Below are 21,406 nucleotides of genomic sequence, written 5' to 3'. Positions count from 1 at the left end.
GCAGGTGGCTGGGGTAGGAAGCTGCTAGGGTGGTTCCTCTGGCTCAGGCTGGAGGTTCCGCCTGGAAACAGGAAGTGAGTCTCTTTTAGGATAGCCGGGGCTCTTTTCCTTTTGTTTGCTACGGGGATTAATCAGGAACTGCAGCGTCAGGAAAATCTAAAACAACTTCTTGTTTATTGTTTAATTTAGGAGACTGTTATCAGGCTCTGGCCATGCAGGGCCAGGGGAGCCTCTGCTGGCACAAGGCGCAGGGCTGCCCGCACCAGCCACTTTGGATGGCAGGAGGGAAGGCAAGGGGAGGGCTGCCTGGAGTTCGGGGGCGGTGCTTAGGGGCCCAGCCTGGATAGCCAGGGGCTTTGGGAGAACTGAGGGTGTGTGTGGGGGAGGTGGGGAGCTGCGCCTGAGATCTGGGCTGGGCTGAGTCTTTGGTAGCCTCAGAACAGAGATGAGAAGCGAGGCATGGAGGGGTGGGCTGGGGCAGGTGCAGAAAGGAGGGCGGGCTTTGGCTGCCTCTAGCCACATGGAGGAGCTGTCTTCACTCTCCCGCCTGGGCCCAGATTTCTCTTTGGGGAGGGAGGCCGGGTGTCCTGCCAGCCTAGGGCAGGTGCCGGTCTCCCCGGGCTTCCTTGTCTCCTTGGGGTCAGGGTGATTCTGCCCTTCTGGCACCCACACATGCTTTTTCTGCCCTTAGTGCCCTTGGTGACTTGTGAGTACCTCTTGATTCTGTGAGGGTCACCGGGGTCACAGATATGGAACTGGAGAACGTTGGAACTAGACGGTAGCCTCGGAGATGATCTCATTCTTTTTAGATAGGGAAACTGAGGCACAGGGAGTGGCCAACCCCATCTCAAGTGTCACATTGAAAAGCATTGCAAATACAATGCTTTTGTACTTGCAGTGGTCCAGTGGCTGAGACTCGGAGCTCCCAATGCAGGGGGCCTGGGTTTAATCTCTGGTCAGGGAACTAGATCCTACACGCTGCAACTAAAGATCTTGCCTGCTGCAACGAAGATAGAAGATTCTGCATGCCGCAACTAAAACCTGATGCTGTCAGATAAATAAATATATATATAAATAAACGTTAAAAAAGAGAAAGAAAAGCATTGCAGAGCCTTGGCAAAAAGTCAGGAGTCTGGTTTCTCAGTCCCAGAATCCCCTGCTCCTAGCCCTTGTGGGGCTGTGGTTCAGACAGACCAGTGCTCCCTCTGGTTCAAAGGGGCAGAGGTGGGCCCAGCTGGGGAAGGGCTGTCAGTCATCCTGGGGCCGGCCCCAGGTTCTTAGGAGCTGCTCTGCCTTCTGTACACGCACATGCACACACACGCACACACACACCTTGTTTACCAGTGGGGAGTGTGGGTGTGCAGGTTGGGGAGGAGGCTTCAGCGGGGTGGCCCGAGGCCCAGCCATCCAGGGCTGCAGCAGTCTTCCTGTGCTCCCATCGCTGCCCCCACAGTGAGGAGAACCCTGGTTTGTGCCACACTCACTGCTGGGCTTATTTCTTGAGGACGGAAGTAGGAGCAGTGAGCAGGAGAGTCCCCTGGGAGGAAGGTGACTGGAGGGAGAGTAAGAGAAGACAAAGGTCAGAACACCTTCTGATTCCTCGTCCACGCCCTGCGTCACTGCCAGAGCCTACATCAAGCCTGTGTGTTCTCTGCAGGTGGGGATGGAGAGGAAGACAGCCAGCCTCCCCCAAGTGGCTGGATGGGGGCTGTGGACCTGGGGCATGTCACCACCTCTCCTGGATGAAGTGAGGCAGGGAATGGACCCCTTCTGCTGTGAGAAGGGTAGGCAGGATTGGCTGTGGCCGCTGGCCCATCTGTTGACTGGTCCTTTGGCCACCTGCTGGGTGGGCAGTGGGCTGGCAAGGGTCATAGGAAATAGGGCAGGTCCTTGCTGCTCCGTCTCCAGGCCTTCCTTCTGCTCTCCCTGCTCCAGAGTCCGGGGGCAGGTGGGCCAGGGCCAGCACAGGCCCCCACGCCGGCTGCCTGTGTGCTGGAACCCCGGCAGGGCGCTGGAAGAGCTTAGTGCTCACCGCAGTGAGGTGGCCATTAAGGACCCCATGGTACAGAGGAGGAAACTGAGGCTCAGGGGCGTCACTTGGTTGGTCAGTGGTGGGTCTGGGATTTGAAACCAAAAATACCTAGCTTTGCTGGATCTCACGGTCTTTGAGTCCTGGTTTCTGCTCTGGGCTTTGCCCTAACTGCTGTTCTCTGGGCCCTGGGTCAGGCAGGACTGTGAGTATTCCTGAGGGCTGGGCCGTAGCCACAGACTGGAGGGAAGGCTGAGCCTCTGGTCACTCACTCCTTCCACCTGGCAGGGCAGGTTCTCAGGGTTCCAACTGAGGCTTCCCCCCTCCTTAGGAAGGAGGAATCCTTCCTAAGCCAAGAAAGCGAGGGCTCCCTGGCTCTGTGTGGAGGGATCAGGCCCCTGTGTGTGTGCAAAGCACATCAGTGCCTCTCACCCTCTGCACCCAGCTGGTGTGTGCCTTCTGTGCCTTTATCAGGGGATGGCAAGGTGGCATGGGAGCCTGTGTGCATGGGCACAGGCCACTTGAGGCCTGGAGAGTCACCCTTGAGGAGTGAGTTGAAGTAGGGCAGAGGTGAGTTCACTGCACACCCACTAGGCATAGTGCCAGGTACTTTAAATAGATTACCTCATTTAACTCTAAAAACAACCCCATGAAATTTGTACTACTACTGTTCCCATTTAACAGATGAGAAAACTGAGGTTTAGAGAGATCAAGGGACATGGAAAGGTCACACAGTTAGTGGAGGGGTTGGCATTCAAACCTAGGAACATCTGCTTCTAGTGGAGGCTGTGTCATTTGTGTGCCACACGAGGAGAGTCTGTGCTGCAACTAGGAAGGAGGAAGTTAGAATTCAGGAAGATGCTGTTGGTGGCTGCTCTGTATTTGGAGGCAAGAGGCCAAGGGTCAAGTGAAGGGTCCCGGTCGGGAAGAGGCTGTTCAGTGGAAGAGGCATTTCTGGAAGTCTAGTGTGCAGCTTAGGGGTGTGTGTCCTTGGCTCGGTCATCTGCTCTGGGTCTTCACCCTCAAACCTACCTTACCTCCCCCCAAGGGGAGGTGTGCGCACTCCTTATATCCCCTTCTCAGGGTAAGGCCTGGAGGTGGGGCCGAAGGAGGCCTCTCAGAAAACGGTCAGGGCCACGTGCCCCATTGGGAGCATCTGGGGATGAGTCTGGAGAGGGGCCTGACTGTGCACGCCTCGAATGCCAGCCTGGAGTGGTGATGTTCTCCAGATTTTGAGCAGAGCCAGGACTGATGATTGGAGGGGTGGATCTCTGATGGCTGGGGGATGGGTGGTGGCTGTGGGTCCTGCCTGGTGGGGGAGTGGTGAGAGAGCCGGGGCATCTGGGGGCTTCTCCCCTCCTTGTCTCAAGTGCCCGTCAGTGCAGGAGTGGCAGGGAGGTGGCTTTCCTTGTCTCCCATTCTTTATCCTCCCTTTTCCTGCCTCCAGAATGAGGAGTAGGGGGGCGGGGTGTCTCTGGCCCTCCCAGGCCCCTCCCAGGCCCCTCCCTTGGAGGCTGTAAATATTTTATCTCCACCATCTCTGCTGCTGGAAATTGCTGCTTTTAACACATCCCCTTCCCCCCAAACCCCCTACCCGAGTTTTGCTCTGCATGGGGCGCTCGCTCTGTCTCTTCTGCTCGTGCCCAGAGTCCCCTCCAAAAACTCTAATTGCTTTTAAGCTGTGATAGTTGGCAAAAGCAATTTTCTTTACATTACGGAGAAAGGGGGGAAATCCACTACATTCTCGTCTTCCTTTTTTTTTCCTTTTTGACGCTAACCTTACGTTTTGAATTCCTCCTCACTGCTGCTAAGGTTCTAGGGGAGAAACAGAGTAGAAAGAGATGTGGGCAGGGAGTGCCCTCGGGCAGGGCGTTTTCACCCTGAGCCTCAGTTTCTCTGTTTGCAAGGTGGTCGTATGTTCATTCATTCAACAGACATTCCCTGAGCACATCCTCTGGAAGAGCTTGAGGGCAAGGACCAACTCTGTCTTTGCTGCTGTATGCCCAGCACCCAGCTCAGAGTCTGACACCCAGTAGGTGCTCTGTTAAGACCAGTTGATTGGGTCAGTGGGTCTCTGTGAGCCAGGAAATTTGCCAAGCACTAGGAATGCGCTGGATGAATCAGACGCAGCCCCTGGCCACCAGGGCTCACTGAATGGAGGGGAGCTGCCAAACACACATCGTGACCGTATTACGGAGTTGTAGAAGGTGGATACAGCATGCTTAGAAGCACAGAGCAGGACCGGCCAGGGGAGTCGGGAGAAGTTGCACAGGGGAGAACTTGGGCTGCATCTTGAAGAAGGGGTAGGAGTTTGACAGGTGAACTGGAGCCGAGGAGGAGAGAGTTTCAGACTGGAAATAGCATGTGCAAAGACCAGGGGTGGTCAGTGCTGGAGCTGAGGGTGGGGTCAGGCCAGGGAGGCCTTGGGGCTGCCCAGATGGGCCTGAGTTGCCTGGGAGAGCTTTGCATGGAGGTGGGGAGTTTGGGCTTAGGTGATGGGGACCTCTGGAAGGTTCTGAGCAGAGGACGTGTGGGAATGATCCCTCAACCCTACTCCAAGCTCCACGCAGGTGGTAGTAGGGGAGGAGGGATGCTGGTTGGGAGGTTGATCCTTGGTGAGTCTGTGGGGGAAGGGAGGCTGGAGTGTGAGTCTGAGACAGAAAAGGCAGGGGATGGGAGTGGGGTGAGGGGTAGGGGTGTCCAAATCCTGGTGCTTGTCTCCTCTGCTTGTGCTTTGGTCAGAGGCAGTCAAGGCCTTTCCTGGAGCCTTGGGTAGGGGGCTGTCAGTGTAGCTGGGGAAGCAGGGGTCCAGTTCATAGGCCTCTGTTGCCACGGTCAGTCAGGCTTGCTTTGCTTTCGGTTCCTCGAAGTGTACAGCCCTTCACTGTGTATAAAGCCTGCTCACCTCTGACCCCTCAGGAGATCTTGGAAAGTGTCCCCCAAAGTGGGCAGAGCAGGGGGCTGTTCCCCACAGCCCAGGAGAGGCCAGGTCTGTCCCCGGGTCTCCAGGCAGGTGGAGACAGGGTGGAGATCTGAACCTAGGTCTCAGGGCCCCTCGCCTGCTGCCCGCACCACCTCTGTCATGCCCCCGTCCGCCCCCAGCCCTCTCCTCTCCTCCCCTCCCCAGCCCCATGCTCCTTCCCTGTTTGCAGAGCATGTGGGGCTTTTCAAAAGCATTAATGATAGAAAATAAATTGGAATCGGAGAGGAATCATCGCCGGGCATTCTCGGAGGGCCGCCTCTGCCCTCGTGTCTCTCAGCCATATTGAAGCCGGCAGCCAGACCGGAATATGAATGAGTCCGGGCTGGCACTGCTCTTAATCTGTCGGGGAGCCCTCCCTGGCCAGACGGTACTCACCGATGGCAATGCGGCCTCGGTGGCCGCTGGGCTTCTCAGACCAGGACTGATTTCTCTGGGATGGAGTCACAGTCCATGGCTGTGGAGGAGGGGCAGCGGGCAGCTTGTGCCCAGGTTCCCCCCACGCCCTTGAGTCCCCTGCAGGGGTCACAGCTCTGACTGAGGCCAGCCTAGGGTGGGATCCAGCATCTCTGCCCAGGCCAAGGGGACCTGTATGAAACTTCCAGTGGCTCCTAGGGTCTGGATTCCTCATCTGGATATTCGAGGCCTGCTGTGAGAACCGGGCTTCTCTGATGGCTCAGCAGTAAAGAATCCGCCTGTAGTGCAAGAGACACAAGGGACATAGGTTCGATCCCTGGGTCAAGAAGATCCCCTGGAAGAGGGCATGGCAACCCACTCCAGTATTCTTGCCTGGAGAATCCTCATGGACAGAGAACCTGGCAGGCTACAGTCCATAGGGTCACATAGAGTCAGACACAACTGAACACTCAGTGCTAAGCCCGAGCCTCACCCTGGCATGGCATGACTGAAGTGACTGAGAATACGCGCACGCTGGGAGAACTTGACCCTCTTTGTCCTGTCTCCTCTAGGAAGCCTTCCTTGGTCACTGCCAAGCCTCATACTGAGTTTTCTATATTCAAGGTTCTCATGGCCCCTGGAGCAAGGGTATAAACCTAGTGCCTAAAGGGGACAGACAGGTAATGAGTGGGACAGGCTGGGGATGAAGCAACAGGGAGAGGTGGAGACTGTGGCCGTGTGGCTGTGTGTTCCGGAGCCCGGCCGTGGGCGCTTTCGCACCCAGTTCTGCTGAGTAACCTCTGTTCCACAGCCACACTTGCCAGTCCCTAGCTTGCAGGGAACTCCACGAGGGCAGGCCCTAGTCTCTGCCTCCGCCTGTATCCCCACAGACACTGGCATGGGCTGGGCACCGAGGAAAGTTTCCCAGGAGTTTCAGAGGCTCGAGCAAGCTTCCCATTTAGAGGTGGGGAAACTGAGGCCAGACCTGGGGGTGGGGGCGGTGGAGAGGGCTCCTGTCTTGCTCTAAGCATCCTGTTGTTCCGCTGATCCTCATACCAGGAGTTTTTGCACCTGTCTTATTTTTATTTATTTGTAAAATAATAGCTGCTTAATTTTATCCATTTATTTCTTTTTGGCTGTACTGGGTCTTCATCGCCGCATGTGGGCTTTCTCTAGGCTTCTCCTTGCGGTGGCTTCTCTCGTTGTGGTTCGTGGGCTCTAGAGCTCAGGCTTCAGCAGTCATGGCGCGTGGGCTTAGTTGCCTTGTGGCATGTGGAATCTTCCCAGAAAAAGGGATGAAACCGATGTCTCCTACACTGGCAGGCAGATCCTTAATCAGTGGGCCACCAGGGAAGTCCTGTACCTCTGTTTTAGAGAGGAGGAAACAGAGACTCAGGGTGTCTGGATCCAGGGGCCCTGCAGGCCTGCATATGACTCAGTGTGTTGGGTCCCCAGTGCCAGCTGCCTCTTTCTGGCAGGAGTAGGGGTGCTGAGATGGGCACTGAGTCCCCTGAGGGGGGTGAGCTGCGTTTGTGCCCAGAGTAAACCCAGCCAGGGGCGGGAGGCCTGGGATCCTGGCCCCGATCTGCCACCAACTCCCTGTGTGACCCAGGATAGAGGGCTTGCTCTGTGCCTCAGTTTCCCCATGTCAGGCTGAGAGAGGACCCTGGAGGGATCAGAGACAGTTCAGGGGGCTCCCCTGAGCTCATATGCCCCAGCCTGCCAGCTCTGCTCAGGGCTTCTGTGCAGCCCCTAGGTTCCCTTGATTCCAGTCCAGGACTGTAATGAAACCTCTTATTCCTCTCCTTTCTGGGGTCACTGTCATTTGGGAGGTGGTGACACCCAAGAAGGGCTTGGGCATTGCAGACTTAGTTAGCAGTGTGGGGCAGCCAGGGCAGTCTGCTCCCTATCCCAGGAGGGAAGAGGGGCTCAGGCCAACGACAGGTGGGAAGACTCCCAAATGCAGGAGTGCACACGCATTGCTGCTTCCCGGGGGGGTGCTAGTGGTAAAGAACCTGCCTGCCAGTGCAGGAGACATGAGACCTGGGTTCAATCCCTGGGTCAGGAAGACCCCCTGGAGGAGGGCATGGTGACCCGCTCCGGTATTCTTGCCTGGAGGATCCCATGGACAGAGCAGCCTGGATGGCTACAGTCCATAGGGTCACATAGAGTCAGACACAACTGAACACTCAGTGCTAAGCCCGAGCCTCACCCTTGCATGGCCTGGGCCTTCCTTTCATGTGCTCAGAATAGACTCCCAGGGTCTACCTTGAGTAGCCTGGGGGGTAAGATGAGTACACAGAGGCCCGGAGAGTCTGAGAGTAAGGCTCAGAGTCACCACTCGCTCACCCTCATCTCTGTCCCCATCAGCCTGTGCTCCCCTCCTGCCAGGGCAGTCTTGCTCACCTTGGACAACTCTCATCCCTGCTCGAAGCAGCGTCTACACCTTGGGACTCTTGGAGTGGGCAGTGCCCTGCTTGGGGCCTAGAACCTGCCCTAGCCCCTGCCCTCCAAATCGGGCTGCCCTGCCAGTCATGAATGAACAGGTGGACACCGAGCCCCTGAGACCTCTGTCCTTCAGGGGCCCAGCCTTGCTCCCTTCCTGCTTGATGGTCCTGAGTCTTTTTGGTCTGTGGGTCCTTTGGGGAATCTGATGAAAGCCATGGCCCCAGACCTGAAACAGACGTGCTCTCCCCACCCCACACCACGTGCGTAAACTCACGTCGAGTTTTGTGCAGTTTCCGTGCTCACAGACCTCCTAAATTCCCCGTCTCTGGGGACTCTGGTGAAGATCTCTGTTGTCATCGATTCCCGGGGGACATGGTTAATGTGACCCCTCGAGTTGCCCTAGGATGGGAAGCCAGGTATCTGAGTCCCCAGGCCACGCTCTTTCTGCTCCACCCTGTGCCTGCCTGGGGGCTAAGCTTTGTGATAACCCTCTCATTCTTCCCACAAATTTTGGTCCTTGACACCTCCTCTGACTGGAGGGGAGGATAGTATTGGGGGGCAGTGGGTCAGGCTGAGGGCCAGTTCCGGATTTGCCACCTGCTCTTGGCCTCTCCATCTTCCCCGGTGGCTCAGTTGGTAAGGAGTCTGCCTGCAAGGCAGGAGACCTGGGTTCAATCCCTGGGTCAGGAATATCCCCTGGAGAAGGAAGTGGCAACCCACTCCAGGATTCTTGCCTGGAGAATCCCATGGACAGAGGAGCCTGGTGGGCTACATACAGTCCATGGGGTCACAAAGAGTCGGACATGACTGAGTAACTAACACTTTCACTTTTCACTCCCCCCACCCCCTGGACTTTCCACAAGCCAACTGGCTGTCCTTACGCCCTAACACACACACACACACACACACGCACGCATGCACACGCACACATTCACTGACTCTAGATATAGACATGGCAATACTCAACACCCTGTCCATAGTTCACCTTTGCAGACACACACAAGCCCCTCTCTGAGCACCACGCACCTGCACACACCAGTGCCCTCTGCTTGTAGCACGGGCTCGCCCAGCCTCTCTCCGCACAGAGAAAAGCACCGCAGCTTCCCTGTTGCTTTGTCTTCCCTTCGTTCCCTCCCTCCTTCCCTAGCACAATAGCTCTGTGAGAGCTCAGGGCTGGACCTGCAAAGGCCCCTCCCATGTTGCCCTCACTCCCTAAGGCTCCCTGAGCCTTAGACTAGAGTTATCAAGATCATGAGGTTCCAGGGCTTTCTGGTCACCTAGGGGAAACTCCCACCCCAGCCCATGAGGGCCAGAGAGCTGCTGAGGAGCCAGTGGCCTTGGCTTTAGCACGACCTGTTTGTATTGCTTGTTGGGCCCCCTTGCCCTGGGCAGAGATGCTGGACCCTACCCCAGGCTGGCCTCAGAGCTGTGTCCTCAGAATAGGGCTTGAGGGGGTGGGGGCACCTGGGCATAAGGGCCCCTCGACCCCTCCTGCGCAGCCACGGACTGTGACTGCATCCCAGAGAAATCAGTCCAGGTTGGAGATGCCCAGTGGCCACTGAGGCCTCATTGCAAACAGCTTTGCTGCCAATGAGTGCCATCTGGCCAGGGAGGGCTCCCCATTGGCCTTGGTTTGGGGCAGTGGAGGTATGGGCTTCACATTCTCCAGCTGAGGTCCTCAAACTGGTCCTATGTAGCTCTACTCCCACCCCATACCAGAGGCTGGGAGTGGGGCTACATAAGCCCCTCACCTTTCAACCACAGCCAGTCTGATCAGGTCTGCATTTTATACTGGAGTCTTAGCAGGATTTGAAGGATTAAGCAAACTCTTTATTGAAAATTCAACGACACATTTGTAGGCAATGGAGACTGTGAAAGCCCCCTTGTGCCCCTGCTAAGAAGTGATCCCTATACTGTCTGCATATTGTCTTCCAGCCTTTTGGGGCATAAACGAACAATCTGCTATTTATAAAAATGGGCTCATTCTGAAATAGCATTGTACAGCTTGATTTTTTTTCATATTGTTATACATAGATGTGCCTCCTTCTGTCAAATGGCTGCGTGGCTGCGGAGTGTTCCATAGTATGGATGTGCTGTGTTTTGTTTAAACATTCCCTTACTGATAAACATTTAGGCCATTTCTTTTTTACTCTCACCAGCAATGCTGCTATGAGCATCCTTGAATATTTATATATGAGTGCCTATGCTATCAATTCTGTAGGAGAAGCTCCTAGAAGTGAGATTTCTAGGTTGTAGGGTGTGTGGGTTTAAAATGTTATTCAATCTTCCCAAATTGCCCTTCCAAAGGTTGAGCCAAATCCTCCTCCCTTAGCTGGTCCATGAGTGCTCATTTCTCCACATCCTTGCCAGCACTGGTTGTTATCAATCATTTTAATTTTTCCCAGTCTGAGGGGCAAAAAAATGATATCATGTCGTTTTCATTTGCATTTCCCTGATTGCTAGTGAGATAGAACATCTTTTCATATGTTTATTGGCCAATTTTAGTTCTTCCTCTGTGGGTTTCTAATTCACTGCCAATTTCCCTCTTCTTTTGTCTTTTTTCTTATTGATTTGTAGGGGCTCTTTGTATATTAGTGGTATTTTCTCCCAGTGCCTTTTAACTTGGTTTATAGTGTATTTGCTGTACAGATGTTTTTACATGTTTATGTAGTTGGATTTATCAAAATTTTCACTTTATGGCTTCTGGATTTAATGTCTGGCATAGAAGGCTTCCCCCACTGCATAAGATTTCATTTCAAATAAGAATTTTATTGCTGAGAAGTCTTTGCAAAGCCCTGGTTTATAGGCTCCTCCTGGCAGCTGCAGCTCTGGCTCTGGGGAAGGGAGGGATGACCCCTTCTGCCCATGCATTTCATCTCTCTGTCTCCCCTCTGCCCTCTGGCATTGGGGTCACAGTTGCTCTTTCTTTAGACCCCCATTTCCTTGTGTGTCTGCCCCCACCCCATTTCTGTGTCTCTACTGTTTTCCCATCCCCAGCTGGTTCCCCACTGAGCAGAGGAATTGGGATGTGAGACGGCACTGGGGCAGCCCTCAGTGGGTTGGGACAGGATGATGGCTGTTAAGGAAAGTGTCCCTCTCATCTTCTACCTGCCAGCCCAGCCCCCTGTCAAAGGGCTGGGAGGACAACCCCTGGTCCATTTCTCTCTCTTGGAGAAAGTCTTTTCCTGTTGGGAGGCCGAGGGCAGGCTCTGAGCTAACCTGCATCCCTCCTCCACCAGGAGGCCTTCCAAGATATCTCCTCCTTCCTCCCCTTCCACAGCCCTGGGCCTGGCCCCTACCTTCTGTTCTCACTGTCCTCTGTCTTGCCATGTCCTGCCTCCTCAGCACGGAGCGACCTGGGGTCCACCTGGCCACCTCTCAGGGTCTCGGTTTCCACCTGTTTGGAATTGGTCATGGGAGTGTGTACCAGCTGCTGGGAGGCATGGCCCATGGGGGATACAGCAGAGTTGGTGGGTCTTTCAAGCCAAACTCTAGAAGGTGTCCCCTCTTGTCTCTCAGTACTACCCCCTCCAAAAACCCCACTGCAGTAGAGAATCTGCCTGCGCTGACAGACTTGAAATCTACGAGTGTGATGGCTGGTGTCTAGGGCTCACTTGTTCTCTGCTCCACCCAGGCGCAGTGTTATGGCCAGCTCATGCAAGGTGCCAGGAAAGCAAGAATGAACAAGGAAAGAGTGGACAATGCAAGAAGAGGCTGAGCCTGGGGCAGGAGGAGGGCAGTCAGGGCACCAGCTTTCTTTGAACTCCTCCTGTGTAATAACATGCTTTTCTCATGGTTGCTCATCTCTGGGGATTGGATGTGCTAATGGGGAACACCCTATGACCTCCTGGAGGTGAGGGCCCCAGGTGGGCTCGCTACTGCACCACACTGGAGGCCTCTGTGTGGGAGCTGTCGGGGGGCTTGCACTGAGGGAGCAGTTGGGAGACAAGCTGGGGACAGCTGGAGGTCTCTGATGCCTGGCTCGGAAGCATGTAACTCAAACCCCCACGATAACCTTCCCTGGGCTCCTGCAGTCCCTTGAACCTCTGTTCCACCCCCCTCCCTCTGACCATGATGGCCTGTTTCCTCTCTGAGCTTCTGGCAGGCGGGGGCAGTATCCTTCACATCTCTATATCCCAGTCACCAAGCACGGAGTACCTGCTCAGCAAAAACAGAATGAATGAATGAGAGAAAACCCTGGGATATTGGGTTGAGGGTTTAGGTCTGGGGAAGAGGAGACCTGAGTTCTGGGCCTAATTTTTTGTCTGACTTGCTGGGTTGACCCTGACCTTCATTGGACCTCAGTCTCCCCGTCTGTACAATGGGTGTGGGTCTTTCAAACTCTGTGATTCTGTGACTGGGTTGACCAGTACAGTCTCATGTCTCTCTCTGTCTCTTACACACACACACATACATGCATATACACACACCAGTATCATTCTCTTTGATCACAGTGTTTGCTGAACACTTACTGGGTTCTAGTCCCCCACAGTACCGAAGCTACTTTGGCAGCATCCTGAAGTAGCTGTTTGCATGAAACTCTCATGTTGCTCAGGGCATGCGTTAGTTTTGTTGGACACACGGGCATCTGATTTCCAGGGCTCCCTGGGCTCCACTCAAGGGCCAAGGAGCCAGGAGGGCAGGTCAGAAGCAGCCCCCACCCTCGACCTCTTCCATGGTCCCCATCACCCCCTGTGGCCCTGAGGCCTGCAGCTGGGATCTCATGTTCTTTCTAGGACTTGGCACACAGGCAGCCCCCACCCCTGTCCCCCATGTCCAGCAGAGCTTCTGGCTCCCACTGCATGTCCTCCCCTGCCCCAAATCATTGTCACACTCTGCCTTTGGTCCCATTTCCATAGCAACTCCTTGTGATGCCACCGAGGAGAGTGGGAGCTTCCGGAAGATTTGGGGAGAAGGGAGCGGGAGGCCCATTCATTATTGTGGAACGGGGCAGCTGGGTGCTCAGAGCAGAGCTGTGGGCATGGTTTGCCCTGCCAGCTCAGGTGGAGCTGGGCTCAGGGCTGCCAGCCAGGTGGTCTGGAGGCCTGCCCAGAATGGGGCTGCCTGGGCTGGCCTGGGCCTTGCTGATTTGTGCCAATCTACTGGGAGGCAGCTTGGGCAGCCACTCAGGGTGCCCCTGCCTGGATAGGCCTGGCTTGGAGGACCCAGGCCTGAAGAATGGCCCAGCCTCTGGCCAGCCCTCTGACCCGGGCTGGCAGCACTACATCTGGTCCTGTCCTCCAGGGTCAGCAGCCACTGGGAGGCACCCTTGGGATCTGCTGGCAGCAGGGAGTGTAATTTGGGGCTGGTGACCTGTGGAGCTAGGCAGGTCCTCTCTTACTGGGTTCACACTGCTGTGGTTCTGTTGTCAGGATGGGAAAGTCCAGGTGTGCCCATTTCTCTGCCTCCTTCTTGGAGGAGACGTTTGCAGCCCAGGAAACAAGAAGGCTTGCCTCCAGAGAGTTCCTCCATATTCACCTGCCATGTAGCTAGGAATTCCACTTTTGCATCTTAGACTTGATGGAATGTTGACTTTGGAACGGACTCAGAGGCCTTTGCCATCTTCTGCTCACGTTATGATAACCACCCCTGAGTTGCATTCATCCACGCTTACATCCATCCTGTCTGGAAGGCCTTGTGAGTCCCCCGGGGGTCCAGGCCTGTGTTGTACAGTGCCATACGGGGAAATTAAGAAGAAAAGGGGAGGCTGGCCTGGCCCGTCAGAGAAGAAGGGAACTGCTAACCCTCCTGAGGGCTGCCGGCAGCCAGGCCCTGTGAGATGCTGGCTGTCTGTGTTTCCCTGTCACCACTGCAGTTATAGCCACCTCTGGGTGCCACCTGCGCTTGCATTTTCTTAGTCCTTGTCTTTGTGTTGACTCACATTTGAAGGTGGATTACCCAGTGCTCCCCACGCCACACATCCGTAAAATCACAGCTGTGATATGCTTGTCATTGGAAAAATAAACACCTATGAAAATAAAATTGTTTGCATACCACCTAGAATCCCCTTATGCACCCCTGTGGCACGTCTCCCACACTTTGAGAAACACTGATTGGATTGGAACCTCTTGGCAATAGCTCAGAAAGGGACTTGGGTCTTTTTCTTAAAGGATGAGATGGTTAGAGAGCATCACCGATTCAATGGACATGAACTTGGGCAAACTCCGGGAGATAGTGAGGGACAGGGAGGCCTGGCGTGCTGCAGTTCATGGGGTCACAGAGTCGGATATGTCTTAGTGACTGAACAATGACTGAGAGGTTGAGGAAACCGAGGCTGGGAGAGAGAGCTGGACCCAGGGCCATGCAGGCAGTGACTGAGAGAGCTGGGAGCCGACCTTTCTCCTTGGACTTGCAGCCCCAGGCCTGTGTCTTGGGGCCTCGCCAAGAGTATATGACTCCCTAGTGTTGACCCCACTCATGGAGGGTGGGGGGACTGGGACCCGAGCTGCCCTGGGAGAATATTTGGTGAAGAAGTAAACCAGGAGAGGCAGGGGAAGGATGGGAGGGAGAGGGCATCCTTGGGAACCAGGAAGCCGGGGCTCAGGCCCAGGGAGAGGCACCCTGGGGCTTTGCAGCACCCGCTCTCAGGGACCAACCTGGGCCTGCCTCCTGGAGCCAGGCTGGGAAGGAAGGCAGTCCCTGATACCGGCTGGGCACCTACATGGCCCAGCTCGTGCATCTCTTGTCTCCTTTTATCTTCCCAGCAGCCCTGGCTGGAGAGATGGTATGCCCATTTTATGGATGAAAGGAGTGAGGCTCAGAGACTTGACTTTCCCCAGGTCGCAGAGCCGGGGGGCGGGGGATGCATATCCTCACACCCGCCTCTCTGCCTGCTGCCAGGAACCCCACCACTCCGAGAGCCCCACCGCCAGAGCTGGTGGCCTGGAGGGTATGTGAGTGCCAGTGAGCGGGAGTGCCAGTGACATGTGAGTGTGTCAGAGACTGAGTGCAATGTGTACAGGTGAAAGCACGTGTGTATGTATAAGTGCAAGTGTGCAAAGGAGTGAGAACACGTGCGAGTGTGTATGTGAGTGTGTCAACAAGAGGGAGAGAGTCTGGGTGTGAGATGTAAATGTGTACAGGTGAAAGCACGTGTGTGTGTAAGTGCAAGTGTGCAAAGGAGTGAGAACACGTGCGAGTGTATGTGAGTGTGTCAACAAGAGGGAGAGAGTCTGGGTGTGAGATGTAAATGTGTACAGGTGAAAGCACGTGTGTGTGTAAGCGCAAGTGTGCAAAGGAGTGAGAACACGTGCGAGTGTATGTGAGTGTGTCAACAAGAGGGGGAGAGAGTCTGGGTGTGAGATGTATGAGTGTTAATTGCCCAGCCTAGTGGGATCAGACCCTCTGTGTGCATGGGCCCCCACTGCCCCTCAGAACCGTTCCGTGCTGCCCCCGCTCTGGCTGATGGTTTGACTTTTTCTCCCACAGCCTCCTGCCCTCACAGGCCCTGAGGCCCCTGAGCCCACAGGCAGAGAGAGAGATCGCCAGGCCCCCTCCCAGCTACACTCCCTACAAGCCCGCCTGACCTGAGGTAAGAGGCTGCTCTGGGCCTGGGAGGTGCGGCTGGGCCATGGGGGGTGGATGTGGTGTCCCCGAGTGAGAGGCTGTGGGGAGGCCATCGCGGGGGGTTCCCATCTCCCACCTCGGCCTAACGCAAGTCCAGGAGGGTTGCTGTGGCCGGGGCCGTCCCGCTAGTCCGGGCTGTGGCAGGGCACCAGCCGCCAGCTCAGAAGCTGGGGGCATTCTTCTGAGCGACACGGTTTCCTGGACGTGCCGGCTCTCGGGTTCCCATGTGGTGTGGGAGGTCTCTCGTGGTGAGCTGAAAGGCTCTGTCCTTGGTCCTGTCACACTGTTGACCAGACGTGTGCATGACTCCAGGTCAGGCGGGAGTGGGAACGTGTGGACCGAGACAGTCAGGGTCCAAGGAACTGTCAGGAGGCTGGCACCGGCTCCGAGGTGGGGAATTTCACGGGGCTCCGAGCCAGAGTAAACGTGTGAGTCCTGACACCTTCAAGGCAGGAGAGGCTCAGCCCCAGGTGTGTGCGTGTGACGGGCACTGGCAGCAGGTGACCTTGGCTGTCTGTGCGAGCAGAGCAGATGGCCTCTTGGACTCTATCATGAGGAGCAGGACACCCTGAATGTGGGAGGTGACAGCCCCCCCCAGTCCCATATGAGGGAATGTGGAGAAGCCACAGCAAGTCCCGAAGAGGGTGTTGATGGGGAAGAGGGGGGACCTGGGTTGTTGCCTCGCTAGACTTGCCTGTGACCTTGAACAAGTGACTTCCACTCTTTTTCTGGGCTAATGCTTTGTCCTTGACAGGCCTCCGTGACCCATGAGAAGGCCTGCTAAACAGAAGGCGCACCAGGGGAGGGCTGGGGGCAGTAGATTGGGCTGGAACGTTAACCCAGTTTTTCAGAGGAAAGAGACCTAGCGGCCCCTTCTCTTGAAGGATTGGGTGAACAGTTGTGATGTGGCTGAGGCTCAGCTGACGCCATCCTCGCCTTCAGGAAGCTGCAGGGTTTGGCAGGCATCAGACAGCAGGATCTCCTTCCTGGGCCCTCCTCGTTTTGGAGTCCAGTTACCTCCATCAAGATATTCCTGCTAATCAGTCAGCCCTGGGTGGAATGAGCAGCTAATTAGCCCTCCAGTTTAACCTGTAATTGCTGCTGGGAGATGTGGAGAGAGCAGGTGATCAGGATTCTCTGCAAGGCAGCCTGGGGTGATGGGAGGGCTGGCGGCAGGGGCAGCAGGGAGGCGGTGGCTGGGCCCTGCCCCTACCCTCATGGCGGGGGAAGCACTGCAGCCCCCACCCCCCCACCCTCCACTGCCCTCCCAACTGCTCAGGCAACAGCATGAGCACCAGAAGCTCAGTGGGCAGGGAGTCGGGGAACTAACGTAGAATGGAGGCCGCCTTCTTGGCTGGGGGGTGCCCGAGCTGAGGGGTGCCTGAGCTGAGCCTCGAAGGCTGTAGGATTCATTTAAAATGTTCTATTTTTCTGATAAATAAAGAAGCCTGTGTGTTCTCCATAGAAAATGTGAGCACTTGGGTGTTTTGCCCGTCAGTCTTTTACAAAATATGTATTTATATCATAATTGGGATCAAACTGTACTTACTGTTTTCTAACCTGCCTTTTGCACTTAATACTACGCCAAGATCATTTTCCCACCATTAAATACTGTTCTGGAATGTGATTTTTAATGGCAGCATAATGTTCCAGCCTGTGTGTGCCCTTGCGTGTTTAACCAATTCTCTGTGGTAGGGTTTGATTGTTTTCCTTGGGGTGTCATCATAAATAATGCTGCGTGAACAAGAGGATATATGTGGAACTGTGATGGGTGGAACAGGTTTGGGGGGAAGAGGGAGGGCCCAGGCTAAGCAGAGGTATGGAGGTGGAGACTTTGGAGTATTTGTGGAATGAGGTGACCAGGAGGTGGGGGGGGGTGGTGCGGTGCAGGCTGGTCACCGGAAGCCTTTGAGGCCTGCTGAGAAGTTGAGACTTAACTCAGCCAAATCCTGGAGGGAGCCCAGGTCTTTCTTTGCTATCTCCTGCCTCCTCCCGCCTGTTCCTCCAGCGCTCCTGTGGTCCGAGGGGAGGGGGCAGGTTGATGGGGTAGGGGAAGGGCAGGTGAAGTTGGGGTCCCAGATGCCATAGCTTTTGACTTCTCACTGTCCTGGTGGGGTTGATGGCATTTAAATCAAGCCTCTCTCTCTGTGGCCAGCCCTGCCCAGGTCTCCTTGCAGGAGGGGCACACACCCCAACTCTGGACACTTACTGACTCCTGAATCAGTGCTACTGGTCACACAGGCCTCCTTTCTGCCCCTACCTAGGTGGAGAGTGGGAGGTGACCCATGACCTTGAAGAGCCAGGGGAAGGAGGCTGGGTGTAGGTGTCTCCTCCAGAAAGCCTCCCTGACCTCTGGGCCCATCTGGTGGCCCTCCCAGCCTGCCCCTCCCTGTGCACGTGTGTTCACCCCAGTAATGCTCACATGCTGGGCGGATGACCCGTGGGTGTGGCTCCTGGGATAATCTTTGCTTGCAGCCCCCAAGCTCCTCTCTAGTTCCTGCGAATGGGCATAGCTGAAGGGCGGATTCTTAATCACTCCTTTTGTTCCTCTTCATCTTTCACATTGCAGACATTTCCTAAGTGCAGCTGTTTGGGGCTGTTTGGTAGGGGACCCAGAGATGAGCTGGTCATGGCCCTGATCCTCAAGGAGCACACAGGCCATGGAGGGGGGCCGGCGGGTGAAGGTGGCCCTTTGGATTATGCCCACTCTGGCGTCAGATTGCCTGGAGTCCAGTCCCAGCTCTGCCTCTCACTGCTGCTGCTGCTGCTGCTAAGTCGCTTCAGTCGTGTCCGACTCTGTGCGACCCCATAGACAGCAGCCCACCAGGCTCCACCGTCCCTAGGATTCTCCAGGCAAGAACACTGGAGTGGGTTGCCATTTCTTTTTCCAATGCATGAAAGTGAAAAGTGAAAGTGAAGTCGCTCAGTCGTGTCCGACTCTTGGCGACCCCATGGACTGCAGCCCACCAGGCTCCTCTGTCCATGGGATTTTCCAGACAAAAGTACTGGAGTGGGGTGCCATTGCCTTCTCCCTACCTCTCACTAATGATGTAAATTCAGGCTATTTACTTGCACTCTCCAGGCCTCAGTCTCTTTCTCAGTAAACATGGAATGTAACAGCATTGACTTTGTGTGGATTAAGTTGGTTAGCACACGTAAGAGCTTAGAGCAACGTCTGGCACATAGTAAATGCTCAGTTAAGTGTAGTCGTCCACTGTAGTACAGTGTGACCGAGGATAAAAGAGAGGGTGGTGGGGAGATATGCATCGAGAGGCAGGCTCTGGAAAGCCAATAGACGTGGTCGACCCCCTGTCTGGGTGCCCTGTCATCCCTTGAACCCCTCAGCCATCTGCCACCCTTTGTGCGGGTGGTGAGGGGGGGATGGATCAGGCACACCCAAAGGGAAAGGTTCCAGGCCTTCACACAGGCCTTCATACCTCTTAGGTGGGGGTCTGTGGTGTCTGTACAAATTGGCAAGGGGCAGCTGCCATTTCTGTCTCTGCAGCCTTGGATGCTGGCACTATTGGGGATGGCATGCCCCAGGGTGTTTGGCTTTATCTGACTTTGTTTCTAGTCCATAGTTTTCATAGGTTTCAGGGGGAGAGGAGGTGGTGGGGAAGCAAGATTAAAATTCTTCTTTGAGAAGTTAACAACTTCCCAATTAAAGGATTCTTATTTGTGAGATGCCTCAGAGGCTTTTTCAATCAAGAGGCTCTTCTGAATAATAAAAGTGCTTGAGCTGGGCTTGGAGAGAGACAGAATGGAGCCTGAGCTGCAGAGAAGAGAGTGGGGACACTGAAGATGGGCGCCCACAGCCCTGAGAATGATGGTTGTGTGCGATGGGGCGGGCTGCACCTCCTTCCTGCTCAGCAGTTGGGGGTGTTGGCATGGGGAGGGCAAAGAGCAGGGAACTGTCTTTACTTCCACCCCTTTAGCCTTTAAGCCCCTCTGGCTCCAGCCTGAACCCCACACCCTGGTGCCTTCTACGGGAACCCTCTGTCGTCATCTCTCAGGCCAGGATGGAACTGGGAGGAGGCTGGTATGTGGTGATGACACTTTGTAACCGTGAACATGGCCTGAGCTTGTGCTCAGGAGCACATAGTCTGCATAGGGGGCAGTATCTCTTGGCTTCTGAGACCCTAGGCTCCTGGGTGACATGCTGGGTGTGGTTTTGTAGCTATTAGGTGGGCGTGTCCATCTGCCTTCCAGCCAGGCCCCTGGACTCAGGGCTACCCAGCCGATTTCCTGGGAGGCTAGGTCTGTCCTGCTTGAGGCTGAGTGTGCTGGGTGGCCCAGGAGAGCTGCCTCCTCGGATCCTGCCGGGATAAGCCAACCTCGCCTCCCTGAGCGTCTGGAATGTGAACGCCTCCATTACCTGAGCCCCACTTACAGATAAGGGAGTAGTGAAGCGACCCCTAGACGCAGAGAGGGGTTTTTGCTCAAAGAGCTTCTCTTCCCACAGCCCCCGTGGCTCTCCGGGTGACTGAGCTAAGACGAGCTGGAGGAGACACGGGGCAAGCCTCTCCCCTCAGTGGGTAGTCGAGGCCTTTACTCCAGGCCCCACAGGGTCCGCCCCCGGGAGTTGTCAAGGTCATTCGAGGAGACCCTTACACGGTGGGCCCGCAGTGCAGGCGGTGAGGAGGGGGGTGGGAGGGTTTCCAGCCCACACCTGCTTCCCTGCCCTCCCCCCATGCGTCCTACTTTCTGGGAGCCATCGCGGCGAGGCTGTCTGTGTCAACACCCGGAGCCGCGAGAGCCAGGCCCCTCCAGAAGGCCAGCCGGCAGCGCGTGTGCTCCCCAGTGTGCTGGGTTTCGGCCGATAATTGGGAGCAGGTGATGTGCAAGCTGGGGACAGGGAGGGCCATCCACAGCCTGGAGAGGGAGGGCAGCAGGGTGGGCACGCTCGTCTACAGACCCTGTCACAGGGGTCATGATCAGGCCCTTTGACCAGGTTGGGAATTGAGGGACTTTGGATTCAAGCTCCAGTGCTGCGGCTGTGTGTGTGGCCTTGAGAAGTGACCCCACCTCTTGGGGCTATCTGTGCCTAGCCATAACTGTGCCTCCCGGTGGCTCAGGTACCAGTGGGGCGGAGGTTCACATGAGGTAGCGTGTGTGAACTGCAGGGCTGGCAGGTCATGTCAGTGGAATGTGGATTTGTGGACTGTGGTTTTTTTTTGGCCAAGCCACACAGCTTGTGGGATCTAATTTCCCTGATCAGGCAGAAATTGAACCCCAAGTGAAAGCACGGCATCCTAACCACTGGGCTGCCAGGGAATTCCCTGGACTGTGTCTTAACAGCACCATTTGCTGGGGCTGGTTCACATCCCAGCCCTGCTGCTTGGGTAAGTGCTTCACTTCTCTTAACCTCAGTTTCTCCATCAGCACAATGGGCATAATGATGGCTCTTCACAGAGGTGTCTACTTCATCAGTAGGAGACTTCTATCCCCTTCTCTCTGAATCATTTAATGATCCCATCCTTCTGAGTACCCAGTGGTGCTGGGCTTGGTGGCCCCAAAATGAGTAGGTGACACGGTTCCTCCTTTTGGGTAGCAGTGTGAAGTTAGTGGTACTGAGGAGAAATGCTGGGAGTCTGAGAAAGAGAAGGAGAGAAGGGTTGGAGAAGTCAGGGAGGACTTCCTGGAAGAGGTGGACCTTAGTGTTAAGGGAGATTTGGGGAAGGAGGCGGGGCAAGGAGGAATGTAGAGACGGTATGGCTGGTTGGGAATAGTGTGAGCAAAAACCAGGAAGGGAGTGGTAATGGGGTTAGGATTGGGACAGTGGGGGGTTGCACTCAGAGCCCAGAGAAGCCCCAGCCCTGGACCCCTGGTGGGGGTGGGGAACTAGGAAGTGGGAGTGGGACAGTTGTCTCCTGATTTGGGGCAGGGGGACAGCAGGCCTGCAGCCTGGATCCCAGCAGAGAGCCTGGCATGGTGCCTGTGGACGAGCAGGGACACGGGTTCACTGTGCACAGACAGGACTCCCCAGA

The 21,406-nt window shown here is 55.6% G+C and overlaps 1 protein-coding gene across 3 annotated transcripts in view; it reads left to right on the top strand.

Annotated features, from left to right (window-relative positions):
* The window catches only part of LINGO1 (leucine rich repeat and Ig domain containing 1), a 214,038-nt gene that overhangs the window by 10,597 nt on the left and 182,035 nt on the right, over positions 1-21,406 (top strand). For 2 of the 3 annotated variants that reach the window (XR_009597239.1, XM_042235204.2), the window contains exon 2: positions 15,282-15,384. The gene's annotated coding sequence lies outside the window, so the exon portion shown is untranslated. Of the gene's footprint in view, positions 1-14,627; positions 14,743-15,281; positions 15,385-21,406 lie in introns of those variants that run through there. The other variant, XM_042235205.2, reaches the window with a different exon arrangement.

This window comes from Ovis aries, chromosome 18, assembly GCF_016772045.2.
Source record: "Ovis aries strain OAR_USU_Benz2616 breed Rambouillet chromosome 18, ARS-UI_Ramb_v3.0, whole genome shotgun sequence".
In the NCBI taxonomy this organism is placed as follows: Eukaryota; Metazoa; Chordata; class Mammalia; order Artiodactyla; family Bovidae; genus Ovis; species Ovis aries.
This window is presented reverse-complemented; position numbering and strand designations above follow the sequence as displayed.